The sequence below is a fragment of the Triticum urartu genome, chromosome 1 (genome assembly GCF_003073215.2).
Source record: "Triticum urartu cultivar G1812 chromosome 1, Tu2.1, whole genome shotgun sequence".
Lineage (NCBI taxonomy): Eukaryota > Viridiplantae > Streptophyta > Magnoliopsida > Poales > Poaceae > Triticum > Triticum urartu.
The window spans coordinates 510,604,606-510,626,137 of NC_053022.1; the positions used below are offsets into that span (position 1 = coordinate 510,604,606).

General features: G+C 40.7%; 3 long non-coding RNA genes and 1 pseudogene across 4 annotated transcripts; 2 read left to right on the forward strand and 2 right to left on the reverse strand.

Annotated features, from left to right (window-relative positions):
• The first annotated feature begins 1,054 nt into the window (after positions 1–1,054).
• Positions 1,055–1,889, forward strand: LOC125533010 (annotated as a pseudogene).
• Positions 1,890–5,779: 3,890 nt separating this feature from the next.
• LOC125523853 lies at positions 5,780–8,827 on the reverse strand. The gene is made up of 3 exons (XR_007290463.1): positions 8,558–8,827; positions 8,149–8,421; positions 5,780–8,050 (listed from the first exon to the last, which is right to left on the reverse strand). It is a non-coding gene; the product is annotated as an uncharacterized LOC125523853 (long non-coding RNA).
• Positions 8,828–13,400: 4,573 nt separating this feature from the next.
• Positions 13,401–16,430, reverse strand: LOC125537034. Its single transcript, XR_007295503.1, has 3 exons — positions 16,386–16,430; positions 15,830–15,940; positions 13,401–14,718 (listed from the first exon to the last, which is right to left on the reverse strand). It is a non-coding gene; the product is annotated as an uncharacterized LOC125537034 (long non-coding RNA).
• Positions 16,431–19,400: 2,970 nt separating this feature from the next.
• On the forward strand, positions 19,401–20,462 carry LOC125537039. 2 transcript variants are annotated; one of them, XR_007295507.1, is made up of 3 exons: positions 19,401–19,574; positions 19,758–19,950; positions 20,026–20,462. It is a non-coding gene; the product is annotated as an uncharacterized LOC125537039 (long non-coding RNA). The 2 variants fall into 2 exon arrangements; XR_007295505.1 differs by having other exon boundaries at positions 19,401–19,950.
• Positions 20,463–21,532: the final 1,070 nt, after the last annotated feature.

Here is a 21,532-nt window from a genome sequence, read left to right on the forward strand (position 1 = left end):
ATAGATGTATCTAACACTAAAACGTAACTAGATACATCCGTATTTAGACAAATTTAAGACAAGAAATTTGGGACGGAGGGAGTAACTAAATTGGTGTTATGTGTGGTGGCGATGAGTTCTCTCTCCACTCCATCCCATCTTCATCATACATCTAGAATCTATCAGATCCGCTCTAGTTTGAAAGAGTTCAATCCCCGCTCCATTCCAATCTTTCTCGTCCATCTAGAACCCATCATACTCTATTGGTTTGAAAAAAAGAATTTTATAGGTGAAATGGTACAAAAATAATATTGTTGCGGAGCCTCAATCTTCTCTGAATTCTGATGTGCGGCAATGGATTCAGAATCAGAAGCACCATTGCAAACATACTAAAAGAGCAACTGCACAGGGCACAACTTAAGTTCAAGCTTCATCTTGACAAACATAGATGAGATCCTTCCGAAACTTTATGAGTTGGGGAGCATGTATTTCTCAAGCTGCAGACATTTGCAGATTCTTCCCTTGTGAACAGGCCTGATCTGAAGTTAGAGTTGAAGTACTTTGGTCCATTCACAATCCTAGCTAAGTTTGGCACTATGTCATATCGTTTGGGCTTGCTTGAAGGAGGCTTAGTTCACCATGTGTTCCATGTATAGCATCTTCATCATCCATGTATAGCATTACTCGTGTTCCATGTATCCCAAGTTCCCAACTGAAGCAGCATGTGCGAGACCATACGCCAGTGTTCGCTGCATTACCTGAACCTCCTGACCAGAGGGCTCTAGGAGTTATCCCTGAAAAAATATTGGATTCTCGCCCTGTGACGACCCGGTGCATCGTCTCCGCGCGGTTGCGCATTTGCATGCATCATCGTCGTGCAGTCGTCCTCTCTTCTCCGGACCATCAAGTCATGGAGCAGTGTAGTACAGCACAAAAGATGCCACGAGATCGCATCTCGAGCTCCTCAGTTCACTATCACTGGCCCCATCTTTTCTCCCCCCGTTCCCACTCCCTGCCGATGTCGAAGCTGTCGGTTCGCTCACAGCCACCGGCTTCTTCTCGGGCTCACCGATGGCATCCATGATTAGACCATTACTGCAGCGACACTTCACCCTGTGATTCGTTCCAAAGCCCAAAAACTTGCAAAGAATGGCCTCGGCGGAGCTCGGCAAGAAGCTACGGATCCTGATCATCCCCTTATTCGTCACCAGCCACATCGGCCCCCACACCGACCTCGCCGTCCGCCTCGCCGCGGCAAGGCGGGCACCGTCGAGCCCACGCTGGCGGTCACCCCGGCAAACGTCTCGGTCGTTCGATCGACGCTCCAGCGGCACGGCGCGTCCGCGGCAACCAGCGCCATCAAGATAGCCACCTACCCTTTCCCGGAGGTGGATGGCCTCCCGCTGGGCGTCGAGAACCTCTCTGCCGCCGGGGCCGCCGGGTGGCGCATCTTCGACGCGGCCCGCGCAGGAGGCGCTTATCAGGGAGCTGCCCCCTGACGCCGTCCTCACCGACGTCCACTTCTTCCGGAACTCCGTCATCGCCGGCGACCTCGGCGTGCCGTGCATTGCGTTCAGCGTCATCGACACCTTCTCGAACCTTGCCATGAGCCATCTCGGCGGTAAAGTCGACTGCGACTCCGGTTGCAAGGAGGTGATCGTACCACGTTTTCCAGGCCCGGAGGTACGGATCCCGAGGACCAAACTGCCCGAGTTCTTGAGGGTCCAGGAAGAACACGACCGATTCAACCCGCGGTTGGCGGGAATACGCAGGTGCTTCGGCACGCCTTCAACACTTTCTTGGACATGGAGAGGCAATACCCCCGTGTAAACAACAACGAGTTCAGAGCAATAAAGAGAACTAGCAAATATGCCCGTGCGTTGCAACGGGTGAAAAATACATGCCCCTAAATCAAATATGCATGACGGCGGGAATGTGTATGTTGAGGAGTAACATGAAGGAGAATTTTGATTTCAGCCAACCATTTTGTACAAACGGCTAATAAACTTATGCATTGCACAATTTGCGGGTTTGATTAAAGATAGTCATCTCCAACTGTGATGAAAAAATGAACTCAAGCATAAGAATAAAAAGACATACAAAAGATAACAAAATTCAAAGTACCGAAACACAATTTTCTATCCTCTGCATATTTGCATATTTCTGCCTTTCCGTGTGCATTTTTTTCTTTCGTATTGGCTCCATGTTTGAATATTTCTTCCTCCCCTGTGTCTTATTTTGCAACTGGATTGAATCTTAATTGTTTTATTTTGCCGATAGGTTTCATAACGTTGGTTTTTTTTTCTAAGGACTGTGATATTTGACACATGTGTGCCATATAAGCAAAACTGCCACACCTTTATTTTTTTCACTTTAAAGTACCACATGATCTCCCTTCCTTCGACCCCACTTTCTTCCGAACGACCTGCAGGCTCGCCCGAGAAACCTGCTTCTCCCGTACATATCGCGCGCCCACCTCCGAAAAAATTGCCACTTCGTCACGTCTACCACATGATAAAAAAATAATGTGCATGTGGGATTCAAACCCACACCTTCTTGGCACCAAAGCGCGCTACCACAACAACCCCACCCTTAGTATTTGTTGCTCGAACTAAAGAAACTAATCGTTTTGATCCCTTTTTTTACAATTGTGTTACTACAAAAAAGTACAGAAAATTATCATGATTTTCCCTCGTGAGAAAGTTACCATGGTATTTGCATGCAAGTTATCAGGCCTGTGTTGCGTAAGTTACCGTGCTATTTACATAGAACTTACCAAGTAATATGTTTCAACAACTACACCCCTTTCGAAGTTACCACTGTGTTATAAGGTCTTCAATGTGTAAAATACCATGGTACTTACACATAAGTTATCAGGGTATATGTACATCAACCTCGTCCCTGGTCAAAGTTATCATGGGGAATTGTACATGAGTTACCGGGTCTACAGTTCGTATATTATCATGGTACTTACACCAAAAAACCTGAGTGTGTTTCGGTAACTTTTTTCATAGGTCAAAAATTACCACGATGTTTTTGCGTAATTTATCACGCCTATAGCAGGTCAAAGTGGGCCGTTTTTCTGGGCCAACCCATGAGCATGTGTGCCTCCTCATGACACTAAACATTATGTGGCTTTTCTGTGGCACATCATGTGTTGTGTTCATCTAAGAGGCCCCGCGAGGCGAGTGTATGTTTTTAACAACTTGTTTTCCTTTGGTAAAAAGTTACCATTATGTTTATATTGTAAGTTATCAGTTATGCGGTGCTTATATTATCATATTATTCACACAAAAATTATCGGGGATGTTTTGAACAACTTTTTTCCCGGACAAAAAGTTATCATGGTGATTCTAGGTAACCTATCAAGCCTGCAATGCTTAAAATATCATGCTATTTACAGAAAATTTATCAGGGGTATGTTTCAGCAAAATCCCCCCCCCCCACAGGTCAAAAACTTATCATGGCGTTTAGTTATCGCGGTGCATATGTATTCATGCTATATATTTACACATGAAAATACCAGAGGAGGGAGGTATAGTACTGTGCTATTTACATAGAAGATACCGGAGTATATTTAAAAAAATCTTCCCTATGGTCAAAGTTACCATGGTGTTTCTATCTCAGTTATCAGATGTGCGCTACGTATATTACCATCTATTTACACATAAATTATCTGGTTTCTTTTCACATTTTTCTTCCCCAACGGTTAAAGTTACCACGATGTTTGTATCTAAATTATCAGGTCTATGGCGTAAATGTTATCGTGCTATTTACAGAAATTACCGGGGGCCGGGGTTCAACAAATTTCTTCCCAATGATCAAAGTTACCACGATGCTTTCACCAAAGTTATCACGCCTTCAATGCTTATGACCATGCTACTTACACATAATGTACCGCGTGGTATACAAAAGTTATCATGTTGGTGTTGCGTCATTTATCGGGGTGGTGATGGAGAATTTACCACGGGAAAAGTTTATGTGCCAGGCTTGATAGTGCTAAAATATTGAAGGCAAAACATGTCAAAAACAATATTTTTCCTTAGATTGTTCAACAATGAGTGTCATAGGTGAGATGGTTAGCTCCCTTCGTTGATTACCTTCCATGCATTCTCTCTGTTTCCTTCCTTACTCAGCCCTCTTGAGGAACGTGAATCGCGTCTGTTTTTCCTTGTTTCCTTGTTTCTGAAATCAGCCTCTCTTTCTTTAATTTCTTTAGCCCCTCTTCTCTCTTTCCCTCCTTATCATCTCTCTCTTTCTCTCTTATTTCCAAGAGGACTTCTTAACTCCCAGGGAAGTTAATGACATATATAAATTGGGTGGATCACATGTAAGGGGGCGATGTGGTATTATTTGACAGGCGAGTTGACCTTTTAACACTGAATATAACCTAGTTTGGTTGGTTGTGGCGTTATGCGCTCAACAGTAGGTTGCGTGTTAGATTTAGGCTCAAACATTTTTTTGCCTCGGTCTGGCTCGTCAGGATAAGTGGGCCTGATTCCTTGGGCCATCGGACGCATCAAACGGGATGGTTAATTCGGCCTACTCGTGTGGATGTTGGGTTTAGTCCTTCTCTCGGACCAGAGTAGATATCGAGGAAGGATTTTTTAGACGAAAGCGAAACTGGCGTACGATGGGTTTTGACACGGACGGACGAAAATTGTAAGATGGACGAAATTATGATGAGAAGAAGCAATAGCCCTTTTATTATTACTAGTACAAATGCCCGTGCGTTGCACCGGGCGAAAAAAGAGGCACACCATGCTTCATGTGAAAAAGAAGTGTGTTCCTCCAAACATTATTGAGCAATAAATAAAGCGTGCAGTTAGCCTAAAAACCTGCTTCATGTGTTAAATATGGAAATATTCTTATTTTTAATAAAAGTTAACGTTTACATAAAAATCAGGACACTTTTTGAAGAATAGTTAACATTTTTATGAAATTGGAACATTTCTTTAAATAGGAATTTTTAACAGATGTTTTTTAATAATGTTTTGTCTTTTTGAAAACTATATTTTATTTGTAATATTTTTTGCACTATTTGGGCTTGGCCTAAACATAAGGACTTGCCTACACAAACACGCACACTTTAAGAAAAAGAAGACAATGTCGTTGCGAGAAGAACTGCCCACGTTGTCTCTCTTCCCGTTCCCCATCTCACTATCCCTAGTAAACAAATAATTGACCCTCTTCATTTAATTGCCCATGCGTTGCAACATGAATGTACCATAATTTGCATGTTTGAAAAGTCGCCTGGGATTCAGTTATCTTGCAAATGCATAAAAATATTTTGGTGTTGTTGCTCCATGTAGTCCCCTTGTCTCTCTTGCGGAAGAATGAAGAATGAACTGTGATATAATTTGCATGTTTGAAAAACTTGACTGAGATTCAGTCATCTAGTCTATAGCAAATACATAACTCAATGTCTCACTATGATATGGATAAATCTTATGGCTCTCTTAAACACAAACAATGATAATTCTCGTGGGATCTTCTGTCACATAAAGTGTGAGAATTGCAAGAGCAGGACAAATAATCGTACATAAAAGATAAATTGAGCACTGAGACATCAAAGTAAATCAGAGCTAGTCATGATTCACCCACCCTTGCTCTGATGGTTTTATGCATTTGCTCACCTCTCAACAAGGCGACAACTATAACATTGTACTGCCCCAAGTAGTGTTCCTCTATGTCTACTCATGGTTTCATTCAAGTTTTTTTACGCTATTATCCACCAATGAACATAGAAAGGGGTCACTAAAGGTATCTTCAGATATAACTTATCCAGGGCCATCAGTTATGGTATAAGCATCCAAAGGAATACTCAGATATAACTTATATACAACAAATAGAGCCAACCAGAAGGTGTCTTCAGATATAAAGCCATGTAAAAAATTGTCACCCTGGAAAAATATTGCATGCTTGAGAGATCAGGATGCACGTTTCCATCTCTGTTTACAAGTTGCGACCATGTGAGCATGGTCTATGTTACAGTAAAAGAAAGAGAAGAAAAACTACACCGAAACAGGTTAGTTTTAAGTCACATGATGGGGAAAAGGTGGATTTACCATTGGAAAAAAAATAGGTCTTATTAGCACTAAGACACACATCAGCATAAAAGATAAGGAATGCCAGAACATAGCATCAGTAAGAAAATAAAAATGCATAGAACAGAAGCACCACAATTTGAGTCGAAACCTGACATGGGTAATAGACGATTACTTTTGATTCAAAAGAATACATCAAAGCTTCCATTGGTCACTGAAACTTCTCCTGGCATGATATATGGTCCAGCAGAAAGCTACACTACTGGCAAGTATAAGCAAATAATGTATAGTTATAAGCAAATAATGTATAGTTATAAAAGATATGGGTAGTTAACTCTACAAATAACAACTCAAGAATAACATATAGTTATAAGTAGGTAGAACATTGCTCTTCTACAACAAAAGATTATGAAAAGTTTATGATCCAACTATTCAATAGTAGATAATGGTACAGTTTTGTGTAATGGAACAAACACATTCTATTTATTACCCTGATTTGTTAGTTTAAAGGCAATTGACAGAGGAAATTTAAGATAAACATGGCCATTCTGTGTAAGCAAAATAACACAAACAGTGGCAAGAAATAGGATACAGAGATTACAACAATGCCAGTACACAATCTGACTTCACCTACCAAGACTAATAGTTGCTCTCTTTTAGTGGTAATCTTCTATCTGGGAGAGTTACAAATTTGTTCGTAACAAAGAAAAAAATGAATTTTCTGAATCACTAATTTTATGCACCAAGTATCATTCAAATAGGAATATGCAGCACTAAGATTGAAGATAGTGAACCTGACCGAAGGTTGGATTATCCATAGTTTGGTTGGGGATAGAGATACCAAGGAATTGATGATCCCAGTCTCTCTCTGGTTTGGTCCTCAAGGGTGCCCAACAATGTATTCTTTTTGGATGGCTACTGCATAACGGAAGAATGAACACATTTCGAAATTTACACAAGACCATACTTGATTCAGACATCTGCCCCATGTGTCTCCAAGCCACAGAAACTTGCTCTCGTCTATTTATTCAGTGTCCTACAACAAAAGTTGTTTGGTGTGGTACTGGCATACTCCAAACTGGCAGGAAATCATCAATTCGAAGCGTTTCATGACTTTGCTCATCCTTTGGAACATTTGGGATCCTTGAAACTCTCAATTCAGACAATACATGAAGCACAGAAATATGGCATGGGAAGTTGTTTTGAGACAATACATGAAGCAGGCCAAGCACTCCCTCTTCAAGTAGCTCATGGAGCTTGGGGCGGCGATGACGCACGACAGCGATCTGGGGCGGTGGTGAGCAACGCATAACACTAGCGGCGACACGAACAAACGCTTGTCGGCCCGAGAACCGTCGAGCTCAGGGCACAGACGGACGGCGACGCCGATCGTGGAGACTCGCGGCTGCTGTTGGGACCATGCTGGCGGTGGCGGCGGCGCATCCCATTCTACAAATGCTTGTAAAAAATCTTTGCAACTCCAGATCAAAATAAGATTTTTGCAGACGGACATCAATGTTGACTAAATCGTAATAATGTAACAAAAAATAGCTGATCATTATTTTATTCTTTCAAGTGGCACCAGGCACTTAATTCTACTGAAAAATATGCACATACACACTGGCCGCATGCCCAGAGAAGTTAGCTCCACGCAAACATTTGCATATCAGGTCTTGTCATCTTGTGCAACTGTAATGGAGTTTTGACAGATTGATTTGAGCAAAAAACATGGGTCTGCAAGTCTGAACTAATAATAACAGCACGGCAAAGAGAATATTTAGGCCAACAGATCAGGCAATCTGCTACTACATGCATGCGTGTGGAAAGAGGGGTGTTGAAGGCATTAATCTGAGAAACACATGTTGGACAACCCCAGAAACTACAGAGAGAAAAGCTATTTAGTACACGCTAAGAAACACACATGTTTCTTTGTTGATCAATGCATATGTTGCACTTGAATACACCTCCTAATCCTGGTTTGCTAGGTGCAGCTAGCATATCTATTCTGCAGAGCTACTTGTTAACTGGAAAAAAAACATAACCGCAGTCAGAGCAATGGGACAGAAACAATGACTAAAATAGGGGATACCATCGAGTGATTAGCTTTCAAGGGGATACATACCTCTCGTGTAGCCGCCATAGGAGACATTGCACGGCTCGACGGATGTTCTTGTTCCTCCGGCGAACTCGGCGCTTTTTCCTCCGGCGAACTCGGCGGTGACATTGGACGTTTGGTCAAAAATTGTAATTTCGACGGGATGATGGAGATTATGGTCCCGAGGCACGACCTAATGGAGATTCCGGCCGAGGACCCTTACTAATAGCAGCCAATCAAATCCGGGTCGGGCGCTCCATCAATTTGTGTTAGAGAAGGACAGGGCCGGTTTCCAATTTCCTATCCAAATCACAACACATCAGCAGTAAGTCGGAGGTTGAGACGGATACGACAAAGGAGTCCGGAGAGGACTGGTGGCGGCGGACGGCCAGTGCTGGCGGCGAATGGCCGGCGTACCCACAGGATGCTGTCCCACCTTCCATCCTCCATGAACGCCCACGAGCACAGCTGGCGCACCCACAGGAAGTTGACCCCCCTTCCATCCTCCATGAACGCCCACAAGCACGCAAGGGTGGACTCCCTTACCCAAGCACGCACCCACGGCATCCGCCTTCTCCTCCACCGCGGTTGTAGCCGTCCGACGACAAGGGCGCTGCCCGTCACCTGCCCATGCTCCGCCGTCGCTGGAAAAGGAGGAGTTTGGATAAGATGAATTAGAGAACGGACCGTATTTCAAACAAACATAGGGTTTTTTATGTAAAAAATGAAGCGTTTAGGTCCACGCCGAGGCTGAACCCGCCGCCGTGCCAGAGCAGCCGGCGCGCGTTCGGCTGGAACCGGGTAGGCGGCCCGTGGCCCATAGCAAATTTTCTGGCCCATGTAATATAAAGCTGTGAAAACAAAATTGGACGGACGAAATTTAGTACCACCTCACGTATATGTTTTAAATTCGAATTGAAAACGTAAATTCACGGGAAGAAGCGTATTGTGACGGTGAACCCACGGAGTCAATCCGTGCTTTATTATTATTATTATTATTATTATTATTATTATTATTATTATTATATATATATAGGGAAAGATTATATATTATGTACTAGTACAAATGCCCGTACGTTGCAACGGGCGTGGAATCTTACAAAACCTGCTCCATATGTCGTTAGGTACAATTTCCCTTTGAGGTAAATACACCAAAGGTCTTAGAACTTGCGTGCGGCGGTCACTTTGGTGCACAAAGTTGTAAAATACGTGTTTGTGGTCACTAAACTTGCGAGGCCGTTCAAATACAGTCAATCTCACCGTACGCATGCGTATCCGTAGACGCCAGCATGGCACGGGCCCGCTGTCAGCCACCGTAATTGCTCTTGTATGATAGATTTGTAGAAAAGCCTGCAGTTCTTTTTTTATTTACATAGGAACCCCTAAAATAAGAAAAATACTGGGGCGGCGGGGTTCCATACTTGGACGTACTGCTAAGTGGCATGATTGAACAACCACCACGCCAACAGTATCATGTGTTTACTTTGCACTACTATATTAAACTGTATATCCTATCCGGGTGGACCCAAAAAGTGATAATGAAGAAATTTATGTCTTCTAATAATAAGAACGCAAAGTGCAACCGATGGGTTCGAACCTGTGACATGGAGATTCACTCGCGCATAAGCCAACCACCAAGCAACTGCGACATGTGATGTAATTTAGAGATAGACAATGTATATATTTTTATCACTCTTGTTCTCTGTAAGTATGTGCCATTTTAAAAAATGTTTAAACATTGTAAAAAATGTTCGTGTTCAAAATATGTTCATGCAATAGAAAAACTACGCGAACAGTTTTTTGAACCATGCGAGCATAATTGTACATTGTGTAAAACTCGCAATTTTTTTTAAAATGTGTCAACATTTTTTAAATGCAATGTACATTTCTTAATTTACATGAATATTTTTCACAGTGTTTAAACATTTTTATAAATGCCATGTAGTTTTTTAACGCATGTACATATTTTGAATTGCACAAACAATATTATTTGAAAATAATACATGAACAATTTTTTCTGATCCACGAATTTCTCAAATAAAACGAATAGGTGTTATTATGAATATTTAAAAACTATTTATGTTATTATTATGCAAACATTTTTATAATTCATAAGTATTATTTTAGAATAATACATGAAAATTATTTGAAATTATCTTATTAATGGCATTATAATTTGCATACTATCTACAAATTTCTGAAAAATAAACAAGTGCAAAATGGATCGCCGGACCACAGCCCATTTCTGTTCCATGAGCGCTTCCATTTTTGTACATTAATCTTAGTTACTCTTAATAGTTGTCTACAGATGTGTGGCGCAATTTGTATGACCTGTATTGTACTAGCATTAGGTCAGGGTTCGAGATCTGGCAGTTAAACTTTTCGTCCCATCGATTGTTGATTTTTTATTTTGCATAGAAGAAGAAGGGGTTTTGTGCAAAAATGTGTTCATGTGTCATTGACAATGGGCCCATGCCATGCTGGCATCGACGGATACGCTCGCGTACAGAGAGAGTGACTGTATTTGAACAGTCTCGCAAGTTTAGTGACCATAAATACGTATTTTGCAATTTTGTACACCAAAGTGACCGTCGCATGCAAGTTCTAAGACCTCTGGTGTATTTACCTCTTTCCCTTTTTCTTGAGTTGGAATCGCTGTGATTTATTAACCAGTCTTCATTGATTCTGAGCGTGATAACACACGCTGGCAAGACATGGAACCATGTTTTAGAAAGCTTATTCTTATTGCAACTAAAATATGGGCAACTTTGTTCTTGAACGACGCACCCAGCAAACCTTGGACTCCATGAAGTCTTGAATTTCTTTGTCATATACGCACCATTTCTTATATTCAGTTCTAATAAACATCGGTACTAATGTTACATTGTTGCTTCTCGGTTGAATTTTGGTCGTTCAGAAGCCACCATGGCATTCTTCGCCTAATTGAAGACTTCATGGAATAGTGTTTGATTCAGTTTTCTTTTTTTCATTTCAGAAAACACGATTTGTTTAATAAAAATAAGTGCTTTATTAAAAAATAGTGACTGTTTTTTGAACATTTTTAAATGCACTTTTTAAATGGAACAACTTTTGGGAATTTTGACCAGTTTTTAAAAAGTGTGAATATATAAAACTATTTTTACTATGTTGAGTTTTTTTTATATATAAGTTTGTTCTTTGGTGGGGAGTCGTTATTCTTGTGTTTTTCATTATTTGGGCTTGGCCCAAAGAAAGCTCTTGACATGGACATTTCACGTACACAGATAACACTTTGGTGATTCTCAAAAAAAAAAACACTTTGGTATTAAAAAAAGGAGTGTCTATTACAATTGACTGAAATTGAATTGGCCTTTAATCAACTACTTGTAGAGGAAACTGCTGAACACAAACATACTATAATTCATCATTCGGCTGCCGTAAAATCATCATCAACTTGTTGTACAATGATCAACACATTATGAACTAATCACATACTAAATATTTCATCGTCATGAAGCTTTAAATACAGTTTTTTCGACTGAAATTTACAGTCAACTCACTATGATAAACAGTAACTTTAAAAGTGTATCGAGCTTTGATGAATTTTACAGTGTTCGTTTTACTATAATACAGTCAGTAACAACCAGATCACAACAAAGATACTGGAACTTCCGTAAAAATAAGGAGAAACAACCAGTAACAATGTGTGCTTTATGATCAGATAAGAACGAGAAAGAGGATGGAGGAAGAAGGGGACATAATAGCTACACAATCAGGAAACTACAGTCACACCAAGAAGACAAACTGCAGGTCAGTACTCTCGCAATCTCCTCCAAATAGTTCTTCCAGTACAAGAAGATCAACACCTAAGAGCATCATCAAAACATGTCTAGAACACCAATAGTTCAGAAAAATGTAGCACCGTAAATTAAGGTAACTGTATACTGTAAAATCTATACCAGGTCATTGTAAAATACAACAATCACAACCTTTATGGTACTGCTGTAAATTACAGAAGTTATAGGATTGTAAATCTTCAAACAGGGTAGTGTAAATTCAAGCAGAAGGTCACTGTACATTCAAACAATCAAAAAAATTATAGAGCTGTAAATTATAGAAGCTACAGGACACTAAATCCATCATCAGGTTAGTCATCAATTAACTATAATTTACTACGAAAACAAAAACAAGTAGACTTCTTTGAGTACTACAGTACAGTAAAATCCATCATAGCAATTCAAAAAATTATAGTAGCTGCAGGGCAGTTATTCGATCGTCGTGTATTGTAAATTCATCATGAAGAAACGGTAAAGTAAACACAAACTTTTAGGAGGCACTCTAAACTGGACAGTATTACCTGTTAATCAGAAACAAAACAAAATAAATTTCTAAAGGACGAACAAAATGAACTTCTTCACTGACTTCACTCAACATACATAGACAAACAAATCGGAAAAATATATCACTTCACTTGCATGACTTCACCCAACATACATAGACTAACAAGTCAAAAAAATATAGGGGACAATGAGGTGCTTCACTTGCATGACTTCACCAACATACATGGAAAAACTCTGAACCACAACCCTTAAATATGATTCTTCTACTGCATGTAGGGGCTTGACTCCACCCAACATACAAAGATAGAAGGTCAGCATGTGCATCATTCAAGGCGGCCAAATATTGCAAAGGACATGGAATTTATATACACTGAAGATGAACCTTCTCTCAATGTAAGTAAAAAAGCAACTACTTCACAAGGATACAATTTTGTAAGTAGCAAAACATACTTTTATTTGAGCGAAACAATATTGAAAGTACTAAAAATATAAAGGGTCATTATTGAAGGAAAAATATATTCCTATGCGAATTTCTTGTTGAAAAATTTGTAACACAACACCCTTGCTTTACTACCGGCCGCCGACTCCGCCAACCCAAACATCTTACTCCTGCTAGCAACGTCACTGGACATGGTGAGGGTGAAAACTCTGTCACATGCTCAAGGGTTATATGATTGGCATTGCTAGTTGAAGGTTATCTACATGGCTTAAAATCATTATTCTAACCTGAAACAGCAAGATAAACATACCTATATAGGCCTTGGAGAGACTACGTATTGTTGCTAGTGTTTGATGAAGCTTCAGATTAAATTACTATGTATTATATGCTTAATTTTATTAGTGTATGCTTGATTTTCTTACAATAAAGGGAAAATGTAGTAATATAATCTGAAGCTTCATGAAACAGCAGGAGTACTACAAAGCTGAAGGTCCCCTGCCTGTAGAATCTAATGCATGTACAATAAGCAATGCCCTTTTTTGACCTCCTCTTGTACAGAAAATCGTTCCCCAGACTGTACCACCATAGTCAAGAAGCTAGAGTATTTCGCTCTGAAGGACCAAGGTGATTCGATGCACGATCGTCATGCCAATCACCCCTGAGTAATGCTGTTGTGGTGTGTCCGGTATCAGGTTATCTGTTGCAAGAGGTTGCAAGTCCACCGAAGCAGTGGCAGAACCAGTATCTTGGTCCGTCTCAGAATCACCCAACTGAGACAGACGGGCTGACACTGGCCCACACACCAGTTCTCTCCACTATCTAACACTTAAAGGGCAATTTGGAATTTATCAGCAATTTCAGAAGCACCAAAACTACCAGAATATGAACTCTATGGTACGAGTAAAGCAGAGCTGGCGAATCATGTTTTAGCCCCTTTCTCCGAACTTCAACTCCTAACTGATAGTGACCCGATGCTTGAAATGTAGAATAACAATTTTCAGTCATGATTAGATAAGTTAAGAAGATTGGAGGGCCTCTGTATTTGAGAAATGCACAAAGCCGTAGTAGCCAGTACAAGATTTACAAAGTATCAACGGGAACACGTAGGTTCATAGAATTGTATGAATGTGAAGACATATCGAACTAAAAAACAATTACGAGCAACAGATTCATACTTCGAGCCAAGACAAACAGATTTTTTAAGTGATTGTTTAGTAATTTGAGAAATGACAAGCAATGAGCATGTGAATATCAAGACTACCTCCTAGATTTGATTGTCAGTGTACTCTCCTAGAGGTCAAGGTTGTTTCTCACAGTTCAATCGAACATTGATGATGGCCAATCTAGAAATCAGATCGTACAACCCAATGGTGCCAATGTCGACGATGTCTACTATTATCTAACTGATAGTAGGACACATGATACAGAAAAGGGCATGCATGAGAGTTGATTTACCACTACATATTCTACCAAAAATACCTGTCTGCATACCTTGGAGTATATCTCACGTGCATCATTATTAAAAAGTTAATGACATGAGCTACTTAGTAATATTCTGTTGTTGATCTGGCAAATCACTGAATCAAACAGTTCATTTGCCCATGAGTTTAGATTTCTGGCAATTTACTCACAAGGGGAAAAAAGGTGCAGCTTCTTTAGAACATGCCAACACAAAAATGTAAATATGTAACAGAAGTGGGCAAGAGGGAAAATAGATGATGGTATTTACATGGAGGTTATGGAGCTGAATTTCTCCCTCTGATGGCCAGTTATTAGATACCCAATCTTCAGACATTGAAAGAGAGGCCTCTGTTATGCTTCTTGTTGGGAAGATTTGCCCTGAAGTAAGAAGGCAGAGAGATTAAAAGTTAGGAACACAACTTCGCACAGGGCTTAATCCATGTTTTGAAATCATTCATCTATCTCTTAAAAAACATCACTTTCTCTATAGACAATGTAAACTAAAACTGATGACAATTATTTTCAGCAGACCAAGAAAGAACAATGGTTTGCACTGAATCAAATAGTTCATTTGCCCATGAGTTTAGATTTCTGGCAATTTACTCACAAGGGGAAAAATGGTGCAGATTCTTTAGAACATACCAACACAAAAATGTAAATATGTAACAGAAGTGGGCAAGAGGGAAAATAGATGATGGTATTTACATGGAGGTTATGGAGCTGAATTTCTCCCTCTGATGGCCAGTTATTAGATACCAATCTTCAGACATTGAAAGAGAGGCCTCTGTTATGCTTCTTGTTGGGAAGATTTGCCTTGAAGTAAGAAGGCAGAGAGATTAAAAGTTGGGAACACAACTTCGCACAAGGCTTAATCCATGTTTTGAAATCATTCATCTATCTCTTAAAAAACATCACTTTCTCTATAGACAATGTAAACTAAAACTGATGACAATTATTTTCAGCAGACCAAGAAAGAACAATGGTTTGCCAAGAAATACTAATCTTCTATATCTAAAGCTAGCCCCCACTAACTATTTCTCTTAACATGCAAGCATGCCACATCATCCCATAACATGCATGATAAAAGGCCCACCTCCACTATCATATGTCTTCCAACATGCAAGCATGTGACTTCATCATTATACATGCATGGAAAAAAGACTCTCTCAACATGCAAACATTGAAGAGAATTTTCATTCTACTATGCTATTTATATAGTAATCAAACATAATAAATTATATGTATTTTCAGTTTTAGCCGTCATATTATTACTTCAAATATTCATTATTCATACAACGAATCACATTGAAATATGTTGCAAAATATTCCGCAATAACGTGCGAGGTTCATCTAGTGAAACTAACAATTACCATTGTACGTTCTAGCATATTAGGAATTTCATTTCATTTACCATGTAGTACAAAACCTAAGTATTGTCTGGAAACATATACGTCAAATAAATATAGTGGAAAGGACCACAACGACATACCTGCAGGAGAGCCACAACTTGAGCAGCAAATTGCAAAAGAACTTAGTTTGCTTGAGGAAATATCACATGTTAAAATCTCCATGGTTCCCTAGATGCATAAACATCATCACCCTGTAGGAAAACATGACTTGCCAAAGCAGATCAGACTACAACATCCAAACTTACCAATAAATTGAGGAAATGTGAAAACATCAACGCTGTTATGGCAAGCATGACAACCACTTTAGAAATTTGAGCTTTAGTCATGTCGCTGCATATTTGGAACATCATAATGTTATTCCTACTGAACCTTGTGTTAGCCATTTGAATAATTACCACTAAAATGATATGTGACCTTCTATATTCCTTTTGTAAATGTAATACTGTAACGAATTCTATATCTGGCTAAATTGACTACCTAATGTCCATGCTTATATAGCACAAAAAGGGAAGATTAATGTCCACGCTTATACAGCCCACCTTTCCCCATACAAGGATGTACACGATTATTTTGTTTCTGAAATATTGTTGACAGTGTATACACACAACCTCAAATTCTCAGCTGGGAAAAAACAACCTAATCATCACTGAACTATTGTGCTTCTTTTGCATCACATCTCCAGAATCTGCCACCAGTGGTGGATGGGAACTCCCATGGGGTGCTACATCTGCATCTGCAGCAGAGGATATGAAGAGAAGGTGAGGTGTAGGGTGGTGGATCCCGGCCAAGAAGGAAGGAGGGACGAACCTGGGCCGCCGGAGACGCGCCGGCGAAGCCTGCCCGAAACCCTAGCCACGGGGGTGGGTTGCGAGCGGGCGGTAGAGGCCAGGAGCGGAGAATCTGGCCGGAGGGGAGGGAGGCGCGGACCGTGGGGAGCTCGGGGGCGTGCTGCGCGGCGCCGGAGCTCGCCGGAAGCGGCGGCGTGGGTGGTGGCGGCGGCGAGGACTTCGTGGGCGAGGGAGAGGAGGCGAGCCCGTGTGTGTGGTTCGTGTCTTTTTTTTCTTTGCAAATCTGATCGGACGGTGGGTTGAATCGACAAACTACAGGGACTCTTTTGCAAGAACGAAACGTTTTCTCTGATAGTCACTTAAAAACGGACTGCGGGTTGATTTCAGAAACGGGGGGACTTTTTTGCAAAAAGCCTAACGACAGGACACCACAGAAGCTATCGCTGCTTTATTAGTAGGGAAAGATATATATATATATATATTGTGTGTGTGCTTTGAAATATGTATATGGCAACCGTGTGCCAGATTGCGAAACTGCCACACGCCTCCCGATCTTCTTCTTTCCCGCACGTCCTCCGACCTGACCTCCCGATTTCTTTCCTTTCCTGCACTCTCCGATCTCTTTCCTTTCCCGCGGGCACACCCGCTCGTGACTTCCTAATTTTCGTAATCGTCAATTATGGCCCCACGCGACTTCCCAATTTTCGGGCAAAAATAATGCTTGGACTAGGATTTGATCTCTGGTCTGCAGGTAATCAACAAAGGGAACTAACCACCTCACCTATGACACTGATTGTTGAACAAGCTAAGGGGAATGCTGTTTTTGACATGTTTTTGCCTTTAATATGTTAGCACTGAATTTTTTTTGTTTCAAGCATCGTGGTAACTTTGATCATTGGGAATAAATTTGTTGAACCCGCCCCCCGGTAATTTCTGTAAATGGCACGATAACATTCACGCTATAGACCTGATAATTTAGATACAAACATCGTGGTAACTTTAACTATTGGGGAAGATAAATGTGAAAAGATACCCGATAATTTATGTGTAAATAGATGGTAATACACACAGCGCATATCTGATAACTGGGGTAGAAACACCATGGTAACTTTGATCGTAGGAATTTTTTTTGAAAAGATACTCCGATATCTTCTGTGTAAATAGCACGGTAGTATACCTCCCTCCCCTGGCATTTTTATGTGTAAATAGCATGAAAATATATGCACTGCGATAACTAAACACCATGATAAGTTTCTGACCCGTGGGGGAGAATTTGCTGAAACATACCCCTGATAAATTTTATGTAAATAACATGGTATTTTAAGCACTATGAGCTTGATAAGTTACCTAAAATCATCATGATAACTTTTTCTCCCAGGAAAAAGTTGTTCAAAACATCCCCAATAATTTTCGTGTAAATAACATGATAATATAAGCACCGCATAACCGATAACTTGCAACATAAACATGATGGTAACTTTTTTTACCAAAGGAAAATAAGTTGTTAAAGACATACACTCGCCTCGCGCGTGGGCCTCTTGGATGAACACAACACATGGCGTGCCACGAGAAAGTGACATAATGTTTAGTGTCATGAGGGGCACACGTGCTATAGGCGTGATAAGTTACGCAAAAACATCGTGGTAATTTTTGACCTATGGAAAATGCTACCGAAACACACCCAGGTTTTTAGATGCAAGTATCATGATAATATACGAACTATAGACCCGGTAACTCATGTACAATCCCCCATGGTAACTTTGACCAGGGGGAGGTTGATGTACATATACCCTGATAACTTATGTGTAAGTACCAGTATTTTACACATCAAAAACCTTCTAACTTGTGTATAAAATACATTGGTGACTTTAAAGGGGTGTAGTTGTTGAAGCATAATACCTGGTACGTTCTATGTAAATAGTATGGTAAGTTACGCAACACAGGCCTGATAACTTGCATACGAATATCATGGTAACTTTGTCCTGAGGAGAAATAATGTGGTAGACGTGAAGAAGTGACAGTTTTTTCGGGGGTGAGCGCGCGAGATGTGCGGGAGAAACATGTTTCTCGGGCGAGCCTCCGGGGTCATTTGGGAGGAGGCGAGGTCAAAGGACGGGGGATCGTGTGATACTTTAAAATAAAAAAAGTAGAGGTGTGGCAATTTTGCTTATATGACACACGTGTGCCAAATATCACAATCCTATATATATATATATATATATATAGAGGATAGCACTATTATAATTTCAAGATTAGAATAATTATTTAGATCACACCCAACCCTACATAGGAGCCACGAGCTGTTCCCCACACACACCCCACCCGCAGCCCCCTCGATACCCTCCACCGAGCGCCCTGGATCTCGCCGCCCCGCACGCCTCCTCCCGTCGGTCGACCTACCCAAGGCGCCGCCGCCCCCCTCCCCTCCGCCAAACCAGAGCCTCCGCGCACATTGCTCTAGCTAGCCCCCGAGCAGAGAGCGGGGCCGCCCCCACTCCGCATCCCGCGTGCCTCCCGTCGGCGAGCGGCTCCCTTCTTGTCGCCGGTGCCGTGCCCCCCGCCGGCTACACGGGCGCAGAGACTCGCTGCGTGCCCCCGCTCCGCCGTTCGTGCCGCGTGGGTGCCGTGCGCGGCTCGCTGAGGAGTCGTGGTAGCTGAAGGTGCGGGGGAGACACACACGAGGCGGGATCCGAATTGGCCAGGAGAGGTGGCGATCTCCGTCGAGATCGGATCCATGGGCTCCTCCGCGTCCAGCACGACTCCCTCTCCGCGCCAGGTAACGCACGGCTCCCGTCCTTGGCTGGATCACGCTAGAGGAATTGGCTGATTTTTGCAGTGCCCGCCGTCCGACCTTCGCCGTCCGAACCTTCCCATGTTGTATACCCGCATCCTCTACCTTCGTCTACAAGCGTCTCAATCCCCAGCAACACCCCTGTCTGTGCAGAATGCTTTTGTTCTTCAGTTTGGGAAGATTTGAACTTCTGAAGAAACTTTATTGAGAAACGACACCCACCATCTTGGCATTAATCAAATCCAGGTGAAAAAATGAAGTATTGCATCAACAGAAAAGCATACTACAAAGAAGATATTATTTTGAATGTGAACCTGCGTGCATTATATAGAAATTCTGGATGTTACTTCTGTAGTACTCATCTTACCATACACGTACAAACACATGTTACTCTTATAGTACTCTTATAGTACTCATCTTCCCATACAGGTACAGAATTGATGCAGAGAAAAAAGTATGTGAATACTGGTACATGCTCCATTTTGCATTACTCTTACCGTAGACGACGGATTGTTCGCTTTCAGGCTTGATTCTTGGTATTATTGAGAAGGTGGCTCGTCGGATGCTGTCGCCATGGATGATGACGGCGATCTCGTTCTCTATCGGAGAATGAAGAGACACAGTAAGGCATTTGTTCTGTGGCTGTCTTTCCGTTGCTGGTGTGTTATGAATTTGATTGATGTTCCTTGGTTTGCAGGGAGAAGGAACAAGGATCATGTGCTCACCGTGCAGCACGGCGTCACCTCTTTGCTCCGGAGCGTCGGGCTTCTTGCTAGAGAGCATTCAGTGTCGGATTTCCTACTGTGTATCATCCTTCTTTCATTTGTGGTCCATTGTTTGCTGTTGTTGGTTTACATGTTTGGAAGGCAGCCATGCTGCTAACCTGACTTTGTGTTGCACAAGAGCTTCACGTCGTCTGAATTCGACGGTGTTACTGCCATGGAGATCGGTGTTGGGACAGGTGATGGCTTGTTATGAAATTTAGTGAATGAGAAAATTGCTCTATTGTTGTGCTTGTACAACTGTGTAATTTTTCTGATTTTTATTTGTTTTTGTGAAGGTCAAAATGTTGTGTCCGAGAAGTTCAAGTATGTTAGTTTATATTGTATTATTGAGAAGTTCCAACTGGTTGTAGCAGTGCATTGAGAAACAGAGTGAAAAAATATCTATAGAAAAATGCAAGTTCGGGAGGATCAAAAAGGAAAAAGAGGAAAGAAAAAGCTCACACTTTTGTCTTTGATATTCACGGCGACAAATAAGTAAGAAGTTCATGTTTGTCAACCATTGAAGTTCATGTATATGGTATCTGATGATTGTTGTGTGCACTTAGGGGAGCACAAAAAAAATGCGGCTGACCAAGGTCCGTGGATGTTAAACTTTTGTGCGGTGAGTGTGGCGTGTGTCTCAAAAAACAAATTGTGTTCATAAAAACAAAAACAAAAAAGAAACAAGAAGAGACAAACCCAATGATTTTCGTTGGAAAAATAATGAGAATTTCAAATTGTTCAAATATGGAAGCTCAAAAATGTTAATAAATCCAAACTTTTCTAGTACTCGTATCCCACCTCTTTTGTCTCAATATAAAAAATATAGAACCTCTCTCTTGAAAACAAAAAAACTAAGGAATTTCACACACAAACTTATATGAAAGACCTAGATATGCATGAAAAAGAAATAAAATTGTAAGTGTTCAACTTAAAAATAAACTCGTGAAATTCCTTATTGGGACAAACACACCGGTTTATTTTCCACATTTATAAAATAAGTACACAGAAGTTGAAAATAAAAATGTTGAGAAGTTCAAATTAAATTAATGGAGTAGTTCGACGCTTAAAACATCTCAGATTTTTTTCGTTACTAATTAACAAAAAGTGAGAAGTTCAAACAAAAAATAAAGCTAATTATAATTTATAAAAAAGGATTTTCACTGTTTGTAAATAAAAAACTCTAGAAGTTCAAATTTAAATTACAGACCGATTCAATATTTATTAGAAAACTAGAATTTTTCCGTTGCTAAATAAATAATCCAAGAAGTACAAAATACAAAAATAAAGTAGTTCGACATTTATTAAAAACTTAGATTTCCTTGTTACAAAAGAAATAAAATCTTGAAGTTCAAAATAAAATTAATAAAAGTATGAAGTTCATTTTTTAAAAGATGTTTGATGCTTATTTAAAAACACTTTTTTTCTAATAATAAAACT